General features: G+C 38.7%; 1 long non-coding RNA gene across 1 annotated transcript; it reads right to left on the bottom strand.

The window, feature by feature from the left end:
- Positions 1–500: 500 nt before the first annotated feature.
- LOC125465240 (uncharacterized) lies at positions 501–7,317 on the bottom strand. Its single transcript, XR_007250212.1, has 3 exons — positions 7,202–7,317; positions 3,475–3,576; positions 501–1,014 (listed from the first exon to the last, which is right to left on the bottom strand). It is a non-coding gene; the product is annotated as an uncharacterized LOC125465240 (long non-coding RNA).
- Between the last annotated feature and the right edge of the window lie 3,595 nt (positions 7,318–10,912).

The following is a 10,912-nucleotide window of genomic DNA, read 5'->3' as shown; positions in this document are numbered from 1 at the left end:
AACTTACAGTTTTGGTTTCTGGAGACTTTTCTGTAATACTTTGTTGATCTACATTGGATTTAATACTCAATGATCGTTGGGGAATGATATAATATAGAATAGGATCTAAACAACTGTTGAATGAAACCAGCCACAGTAATACAACTTTTGCCCTTTGTATTTGCTCTAGGTGCTGGCATTCATTGTGCATAATTCGATAAATGCTTGATATAATTTGATAGCTGTAATATGGCAAATGGCAAACAATGAAAGTAGCTATTACAGAAAAAATGATGAACTGTGTGCGAATTTGATGACCCTGCCTTTGTGGAACTGTACTGCTTTTGCTCACTTTGATCAAATGCATTATGATAAAGACATAAAAGACAATAAAGACCATTAAAAAAATAAAGAACACTGTTGAAATGAATACAAACAAAATGGAAGTGGTCTGTGTGCCATTGTAAAGCTTGACACTGTAGCACATAAATTCAGATATACTCATTTGCTTTAATATATAAATTAAAGGTATTGACACAATCAGGATCCCCAGGGCCCAAGACACAATACAAGCGTACTTTGCAAAGGTTACATCATTAAATGCATTCAATTTGTTATTGTGGTACCTCACAATCATTACATACCTGCTAATGCTTATGAAGATAATGCAGAATGTCCTGCATGCCAGTGTAGAATAAAAACCCAAGTTAACGATTGCTGTTACAAACATACATGCCCCAGAATTTTCTTCCAAGGCATCACCTGTAATAAGCAGAGCTATTCTGAATGGAAGGACCAGGCAATTAATCAGATCAGCCACTGACAGGTTCACTAGATAAACAAAGATCCCATGTTTCTTCACAGACTGCCTTGTAAATATCAACAAGGCTAGGAAATTGGCTGGCAATCCACTGCAAATTATGAAAGAATACAGAACAGGAAGCACAGTCTTCTCCAGCGGACCAGCTGTATAATTACATGACACATTCTGCCTTTTCAAGGTGTGATTCATGTTTTGCAGCTGCAGTCTGTGTCCTGAAATTAAAATAACAAACTTCAATCAAGGAAGTAAAAATTCAAATGTGATACAGTGCATGGTGCTGGGTGGGGGGCAATGGCCTAGCGGTATTATCACTAGACTGTTAAGCCTGAGACTCAGGTATTGTTCTGGGAGCTTGGGTTCAAATCCCACCACGGCAGATGGTGGAATTTGAGTACAATAAAATAACTGGAATTAGGAATCTAATGGTGACCGTGAATCCATTGCCAATTGTTAGGGAAAAACCCACCTGGTTCACTAATGTCCTGTAGGGAAGGAAACTGCCATCCTTTCCTGGTCGGGCCTAAGTGTGACACCGGGCCCACAGTAATGTGGTTGACTCTGAACTACTCTCTGGGCAATTACGGATGGACAATAAATGCTGGCCTATCCAATGACACCCTCATCCTATGAATGAATTAACAAAAGTGTTTCCGAGTGATGTGCTTGGAATGGAATAATTCACGAAAGTCACTTAATTCAGTTCGTGCATGTTAAGGAGATACTGAACAAAAATCTTAGTTGATCTCTTACATTTCAAAACATCTTCAGCTGTTACTGTGCTTTTCTACCAGATTAATACTAAAATGTCAGATTTCAACCTCTTCTCGCTGCAGCCTGGTGATCTAGTTTTGCACTAAGCTGGTGGAATCAGAGCAGATCCCATCAGATCAGAACCTCGTTTGTGTTCTCAAGCCTTTAGAGAAGTCAGACTTGAACCGACAAACCTTCTGGTTTAGAGGTAATAGCAACATCCACAAAGCCAAGTCTGATAGCCATGATGTGGACATGCTAGTGTTGGACTGGGGTAGACAAAGTCAGAAGTCACATGACACCACTAAATAGAGACAAGCTTTTGGAATGCAGCTCCTTCGTCAGGTGACATGGAGGAAGACAGGCAGGCACAGAATATATGGGCAGACAGATGGCAAAATAATTCCAGGTAATTTTTTAATAGAATCCCCACAGTGTGGAAACAGGCCAGTTAGCCCAACAAATCCACACCGACCCTCTGAAGAGCATCCCACCCAGACCCATCCTCCTACCCTATCCCTGTAACCCAACATTTCCCATGACTAATGTACCTAACCTACAAATCCCTGAACACTATGGGCAATTTAATGTGGCCAAACCACCTGACTTGCACATCTTTGGGCTTTGGACAAATTAATTTGTACATTCTTAATTACCTGGAATTATCTTATCATTTTCACTCTGCCTATAATATTCTGTGCTTGTGTGTCTTTCTCCACTTCACTTGACAAAGGGCAGCAGTCAGAAAGCTTGTGATTTTAGTTAAACCCATTGTATTGTAATCTGGTGTTGAGTGAAGTCTGATAGCCATGGTAACATTTGGTATCAAATGCGACATGGTGGCTCAGTGGTTAGCATTGCTACCTCACAGTGCTAGGGACCCGGGTTCAATTCCACACTTGGGCAACTGTGTGGAGTTTGCATGTTCTCCACTTGGCTGCATGGGATTCTTCCCACAGTCCAAAGATGTCCAAGCTAGGTGAACTGGCCATGCTAAATTGCCCAAAGCGTTTGGGGATGTGTAGATTAGGGGGAATGGGTCTGGGTGGGATGCTCAGAGGGTTGGTGTGGACTTGTTAGGCTGAAGGGCTTGTTTCCAAACTATACAGATTCTATCATGTGTTAATTGGAGCCACTTATACATATATTTGGGATATGGGAAATAATTTTAAGTCAACCGAAAGGTTTTCTAACCTAATTTAATTTAAAATATGAAATTTAGAATTTAATCTTCATGTGGACTAAAGCCAAAGGGTGTATGAACTGTTAGTGCACATTTGCTGATAGCCAATTTCCACGGAAAGCAAAGACAGCTGAGCATCGTATAGATAATACTTGAGAAAACTAAAACACAGCAAAAATATAACAAATGCAGGAAATCTAAAATAATGCTCGAGATGCTCAGTAGATCTGACAGCATCTGTGCAGAGAGAGTGAGAAACAGACAACTTTAATAGTTTAGATTAGGCTTTTGTCTGAGCTGGAAAAAATTGTTGGAGCTTTTCAGCAAATGTAGAGGGAGAAGAGGGAGTAGAGAAAAAAGGGGGAGGTCTGTGTAGAAGGCAGCAGTACTTAAGTAACAAAAGATGATTATGCAAGGCAAAAAGAGGTAGTGATGGCACAAATGATGAAACAAAAGATGAATCTAGAGGAGGTATAAATGGAAAGAGCAGAAACAATCCCAATGACTGTTATCTGTAAAAGACAGGGAAAGAAGGAGGTTATGATCTGAAATTATTCAGCTGAATGTCACATCTGGAAAAGTGTAAAATAGATAATCGAGGCATAAGGGACTATTCCTCTGGCCTAGGTTATTCCTCAATGGAACAGTGGAGGAGGCCAAGGACGGAGAGGTCAGAGGGATAGTCACACTGAGAATTTAAATGACAGGCAATCAGGAACTCATGCCCACGTTTACACACTCAGCAGAGATGTTTAGCTAAGTGATCACTCTTCTGCCTTTGGTCCTCCGAAAGAAATGTGAAGCTCTTTAAGCCAGGTACAGATAACATCCATCCAAATGTCTGAAAAAGAAAGAGGGAATAAAACAGATCATTAGATTCACAGAATGTTCCCAAGGACTGGAAAGTGATTACCATAAGGTTAAGGCATATTTTGTGCCCGTGTACAACTCAATTAATCACCAGCTACAGGGAAAAATTTTAGAAATTGTGTTCAGGGATCTAGTTGGGAAAACCTGGGGAAGTCATAATTTAATAAAAGCCAGTCATTGCAGATTCAGAAAATGGAGGTTATATTTAATTAATTTGATTCAATGCTGAATAGGGACACGTACTTAACATTTTCAAAAAGTAATTGGAGATTAAGAATTGAGGTTAAGTGATGATAGCAGAGAAAATGAACTAATAAAAGCTGTGAAGACAGCAGTGTGGTATCCCATTGATTCACTTTAGGACATCAGAAGCTGTAGCTTCTTGGGTCAAATGAACTTTTCTGTTCCTAAAGTCTATTTCCAATTTACATAGTTTTTATCAGCTGTTTCACTTCCATGCATTATTTCTACTATTTTCCCTGTAGCCACTTCAGCCTGAGATCAGTTTTCCTAAAAATCCTTTAAAACGTGGTTTCATGGTGCCAAACTCTGACACTCAGGTTTATCCTCTTGCACTTTGTTAAGGGCTGGCACAGTATCTGTAGCCGTTAGATAGATAGCATTCAAAATCAACAATGGTTGGAAAGAATATACTTTAAAACCTCGCGTTAAGGTGCTAATCAAACTCACATTGTGCATACCCGTTTTTTCCAAGGTGGTTAGGTATTTGCTACAACTCCTAATCCTAGATAAATCAATGGACAATATACGAAGGCAAAACATGATTGCTTCTCTGATTTCACCATTAAGCTTCCAACTGCATGAAAACAGGGTTTAGGAACATCTGAATTGGGATCAGGTGTAGGCTAATCAGCCTCTTGAGCCCATTCCTCCAATAAGACCATGGCTAACCTGATTACTCCATATTCCCACCTTGTCCGACAACCTTTCACCCTGTTGGTCCAACAAATTTCTCTGATTCCACCTCATTTTGAGGAAAAGAGTTCCAAAGACTCACGAAAACTCTGACGCTACTTCTAGTTTGTCCCACAAGAAGTAACATTTTTTCAACGTGCATGTTGTCGAGGCCCCTCAGGATCTCACATTTTAATCAACTCACCTCTCAACTCAACCGATCCAGCAGATACAAGCCATTAGATAGATAACATTCAAAATCAACATTGAATGGAAGCAATACAAATATACAAGGATACAAGTAGAGCCTGTTCAACTTTTCTTCATAAGATAACTCAATTCATTCCTGGTATTAGACTTTTAAGCATTTTCTGAATTTGTTCCAAAGCATTTGTATCCTCCCCTTAATACGGAGACTAATAGTGTATACCGTCCTCGAGATGTGGTCTTACTAAGGCCCTTTAGGGAAAGAAATCTGCTGACCTGATCTAATCTGACCTGCATCTGACTGCTGACTCATACTAATGTCCCTAATGCTAAATGTCCTCTGAGCAATTAGGAACGGGCAAAAAGCGTTGGCTTAGCTATTGCTGTCCAAATTAAATTAAAAAACAAATTGTAAAAAAAAGCCTTCCAATAAAAAGTTAAATGGGGATAAGGTACCAAAATGCAAGCCTGATTTTTTAAAAAACTTTGATTCTCTGCCTAGCTGAACTACAGCTGACCTGAGAGCATGATGATGGCCCCAGGTGTAATAAGTAGATGAGTAGGATGGTGCTTCATTTCTCAGAACTGAAAGCCATATCAAAAAGTAGACAATTTCCACAAATTGCACTTTAAAAACAAAGACTTGAAACACAATTCAATTTTATCGTAGGCAGCTCCAGAAAAAAATTTACAGAACATTAAATGTTAGAAGTCAAGGGGAAAAAAATCAAAATAAGGGGATGTATTGAATCTGGAGCATCAAAGCCTTATTCCAAGTTCCAAAATGATTGGAAGTGATCGTGACAATGCTATATTTTACTCTGTGTAAGTATTACAAACTCATGTCTGAGTAGTACTTTCAAAGTTCAACTGCATTACCATTACACCCTAAGAAGTACATTCTCAGAATAATTATCTCCTGGTCATGTCCTGGGTATTGTAGCATCTGTAACATGCAACACAGCTGCCACTTCTGTGCTCAGGGAATCACCTCTTACAACTTCTTCACACAGTATAACTTACGGAGGCAAATTCAACTCAACTATTATCTTGCTGTTATTTGAGCAGCCCAATTCCAAACGTTGTTAATGAATCATCTGCCTACCCAAGCCAGGTCAAGCACTCAAAATCGCTGGCTTACCGTGCTCTGACACCTATCAGCTTGTAAACACTCCAATGCTGGTGCTTGGCTGTGGTATCCAGTTATTCTGTCATTGTTCTAACGCATCAGGGTCTCTAAGATGTTGTAAAGGTGTTTATCATCTACTTCCCACACAGCATGTTGTCTAATTTCACACTCAATTAGATTGCTGAAGATTATATTTTTGACCATTTGGTTTCTCTCACATATCCCAGGCCTATAAATGTTTGATGGATAAAGGTTTAAACTGTAGTTTGACGTATCAACCCTCAGCTGTTTTTACCCAGGGTGAATTACAAGAGTATAGGCCTGGTTTCGAGTCCCACTTGCTCCAGAGCTGTGTCAAAACATGTCTCAACAGGTTGATTAAAAAAAAATTCAGTACAATAATAAAATTAAAGACGTATACAGGTAGTTTGATTTTGTAAATCAGCAAGCAAATCCATATGGAGATTTCCCAGGATTCTTTACTGAAGTGGGCAGGGGGCTTTCAAGGAGAAATCCATCTCTTTTCAGATATAAACTGTTTCCAAAGTTTTGTTTACTTCCTCTCAATTATGGAAACCCCTAACTTGATACTTCCTCTCAATTATGGAAACCCCTAACTTGAACTTTCAAATGTGGCAGTATCTGCTCTGCTTCAGTTAAGCATAGGGTCCATTGAGTGTGCAGCTAAGTAGCATGAACAAACATTACTGCCAATACATGATGGTGATTTCAGTTAGCTGATCTGAAAAGTCTCAATTTCAGCTACTTCCCTATTCATAGCCAGTGAAACTGAAGTGATCTGGATGATCCCTGCTCTACAATACATCTGAATGTATCGTATAGCTGACATTAGTTTTGTGTCCTGGGGCAGCAAACTCAATTACATAGAACACACAAGTTAGGTCCTACAAAAGTGTAAAAAGAAGAAAATCTTTACAATTGGGATATCTGTCATCTTCCAAACAATAAGAGTCTTCCCCAATTTACAGCTTGCTTTACCCATGCAAAGGAATAGCTTACAATGAACGCAGACTATCAATATTACTTTGCTCTTTTATGATAACCTTTCTAGCTGATTTCTGCTACTGACAGTCCTTAAAAGTTTTTGTAAGTAATGTAAGCAACCTAAACTCTTTAAATAAGCCATACTCAACCAGACCTAATGATAAATAGCCACATTCTGAATTGAAAGAAAATAGCACCCAAACTGAGAACGTCAGCATAATATAAATAATTAAGATATTGTTAAGACTCAGTTGTCATCCACTTCTAACTAATTATAGAAGCTGTACTATTCATTGGGAAGTTCAAAATACAGAACAACCAAAAACAGAATAAAGCATACCTGTGTGAAGATCAAAAGTCAAGATCAATCACTTTAGTGTCAAAGCCTTCTAGCTGCACAGGCAGCACCACAAGCAAAACTAGAGATACAAAGTATCATCTGTTCTGTGCACGGGTAAAATTCACCTACTTCACATCAAACCAAACTCTCAATGGCGAATCAAATGATTGACGTAGATGGCAAACTATACACGTTATACAAAACAAATTGATATGCACACACTTAGCTGAAGACAGTCAATTCTGTTCTTTCCCAACTTGAATTTCCTGGCAATTACCTTTCCACTGAAAGGAAATATTTCCTCTCAGAATTTCAGAGTGAAGCTTCAGTATTCTTAATCTTTAAAAAATAAGCAACTAAACAAAATCAACACGAACTGTGAAGCTGGATCTACGTTAGGGTTCAGAGAAAGAATTTGCATTTTTTATAGTATTTATATAAGGCATTTCTGAATTAACAAGAAACATCACTTAATTCTGAGACCAGTTTTCATCTCTGTCCATTTTCAAAATTAGTATTTATATTACAAGTTCAAAATGCATAAAGTCAGGTGAACAATCAAGGAAAACTTTCTCATGCTGATCATTAGTAGTTTTTCTAAATCAGGCAACTTACAAAGAATGCAACAGTTTCGTATCAGCCTACTTTACGGTACCTGTAATTTAGGAATGTGTGCCACTGAATCCAGCTGTGATAATAATACATTTGGAGACGTGCAAATAGAAATGAAACTTATTTGCAATACTCTTTGAGAAACCAAATTATAATCACTTTACACTTAAGAAATAAAGGATGATATTTGAAAGGGAATTCACTTGCCAGTGAATTATACCATACGTCACAACACTGAACTCTCCTCAATCATCTTTATTATTTCTAAAATGTTAGGTGATTCCTTAACATAGTTTGGCCTCCCTGCAAAAGCCTAAAGATCATAAATTTCCTGTATTTAAAACTGAGATCAAAACCCATGTGTACAGCAAGAGCTGACATGACCATCTTCAGTGCTTCATGGCATTTGCTTCATTTTTGTTTCTTTTTAAATTTTTGCAAGACCTAGCTAGTGTTTTTTTTATATCACTGAGTTACAAAGATTGGAAAGGTAGAGGCCATAGAAGATTTGAAGCCAAGAAGGAGAACTTTAAAACGTTCTGAGGAAGGGTCACCAGACCCAAAATGTTAACTCTGATTTTTTCTTCACAGATACTGCCTGAGCTGTTGAGCTTTTCCAGCCACTTCTGTATTTGTTTAAAATCAAGGTTCTGCCAAACCAATACAGGTCAGGGAACATAGGGGTGGTGAAGGAGATTTGATGAGAGTCAGGTTACAGGCAACGACAAATAAGGAGATATGGATGTGTCTGATGACATAACATTGACACCAGCAGTCATTGGGCTGGACTCTGAAATAAGACCCAGCAACTGCGTGCACCAGAGAGTGGTGTTCCACCTCACATTACTGGATGTATTATATTGTAAATAAAAAGAGTTTTGCAGAAAAGTCAGACTGGAGTCATTCTTAGATGGAGACAATTACAAGAAGAGATGTCCAAAAAGGATTTAAAAGTGGAACCAAACCGTAAACCAGGTAACAAGAGCTTTAAATAAGTTAAATTTGAAGAATAGGAGGCCTTCCAGGAAAAAAATTGGAATAATTGAGTCAGTATCAAAGGCCTTGGATGACGATTTAGCAGCAAATGAGTTGACAGCTGGCCACAATCATACCATTGCAACTGGGAGGCAACAGCGGAGTGGTATTATCACTGGGCTATTAACCTAGAGACCAGGTAATGTTCTGGGGATGTGGGTTCAAATCCCAACACTATAGATGATGGAATTTGAATTCAACTTAAAGCCTGGAAAACAGTCTAAAAATAAAAATAGCCATTATTTGATTGTTGGGGAAAACCCCATCTGGTTCACTAATGCCATTTAGAGAGGGAAACTGCTGGTCTGACCTACAGAAATTGGCATAAGATTCAGCGTCATTTCTTCATTCAGGAATTGCTGAGCCAGTGAATCAAAATGATCTTTGTTCTTCAGGGACAATGGTCATGAAAACAGGAAAAAAAATCCATCTGGCTACAAGTAACATGTCCACCCAGTTAAAAATTCATAGCTTCCACCCAGAAAATGAGAAGACAATTCCATGATGTCAAGACAACCAGAACAAACACTTGAAAAGGAGATCTGATCCAGATATGACATTATTAGTGAATATGTCGATTGAGAGGTGGATGAAGAATTGGAGGAAGAGGGCACTATATAGCCTGACAGTGCAGTCATGACTGGCAGATTACCTACTAATCTCAGGAAAAATAAGAAAGATACAAAATAAAGCATATGGCCTTTGTGCAGTCATTTGGGCAGGTACAAAGGTAAAAGTAGATACTGCCCAGCATAAGGGAAAATAAACAAATATCCAGCTTAGAGTCCTTTGGATTTCCTTAGAAAATCTTAACCTGAAACCATGATTGGGTAGCAAATTTTATGGAAGTCATCAGCAGTAGTGCATCTTGTCGTTATCTTTTGAATTTTCAGTTCTCTGATGCTTCTTCCCACTGAGTGCTGTCAAATTAGTCACTTTTTTCATATGTCAGCTGGGGAGTGTATGAAAGTGGGTGAGAGAAAGTGAGAACAAAGGGAGCAAGAGAGAATGAAAGAATGAACAAGAGTGTATTTTGTTTGTATATTCTGTGGTTGCTGAAGCTATGTTCTCATGTTTTCTAAGTACTGGCAACGTTTCAGCTTCAACATGTGCAAGTTGTCATAATAGTGGTAATGATATAGGAGATTAGGTTCATGTGGGTTTCATTGCCCTCGGAAAATGTAAATTTCAGCCTACGCTTTTGGTTGTGTAAATGTCAGTTTCATGGAAGTTGTCAACTTGTGCAGATGAGGGTATCAGTTAAATCAATGTTTTGGTCAGTGTTTGAACAATTTCAGTCCAAGCAGGTCCCAAGCGTTAAATCAGTTGATGGGATTCAAACAGCATTTCATATTTTATTCTATTTTACGTCATTATTACAATAACAGTACAATTTTAAAAACAAAGCATTCTCTTTCAAAGAGTAATGTGAAACTGTTTGTTAACTCTATCATCTGAAATTTGTCTTTCCCTTCCTGCCCTGATGGTGAAAATGTAGCCCAGACCTTGTAATCAATTGTAATGGGCCTGAATTGTCTGCGAAACGTAATTATCATAGCATTCTCGTATAGTCCTCAGTCTACTGAACAGCAGAAAATTGGTTCTGGACCATCTTCTTGTTCCATTGCTTCTCTCCGTTTCAACTTTTGGAGCATCAGTCTTGGCAATTTAGCAACTGAAAGAACTGTGGATGCTGTAAATCAGGAACAAAAGCAGAATTTGCTGGAAAAGCTCAGCAGGTCTGGCAGCATCTGTGAAGAAAACAATCAGTGTTAACATTTCGGGTCCGGTGGCCCTTCCTCAGAACCGTTTTGAGGAAGGATCACGGACCCAAGGCGTTAACTCTGAGTTTTTTCTTCACAGATGCTGCCAGACCTGCTGAGCTTTTCCAGCAACTTCTGTTTTTATTGGCAATTTAGGATTCTCATGTAACATCAGCCAATCCACTCTGAACAACCACACAAGAAAGTGATATGGATTGAACACCAAATGTGAGAAGCAGTGACCTTTTTATCTCCTCGCAGCATCGATCATCTGTCTCTGTCTTCAGTCACTTTGAAGAAC

The sequence above is a fragment of the Stegostoma tigrinum genome, chromosome 29 (genome assembly GCF_030684315.1).
Source record: "Stegostoma tigrinum isolate sSteTig4 chromosome 29, sSteTig4.hap1, whole genome shotgun sequence".
In the NCBI taxonomy this organism is placed as follows: Eukaryota; Metazoa; Chordata; class Chondrichthyes; order Orectolobiformes; family Stegostomatidae; genus Stegostoma; species Stegostoma tigrinum.
This window is presented reverse-complemented; position numbering and strand designations above follow the sequence as displayed.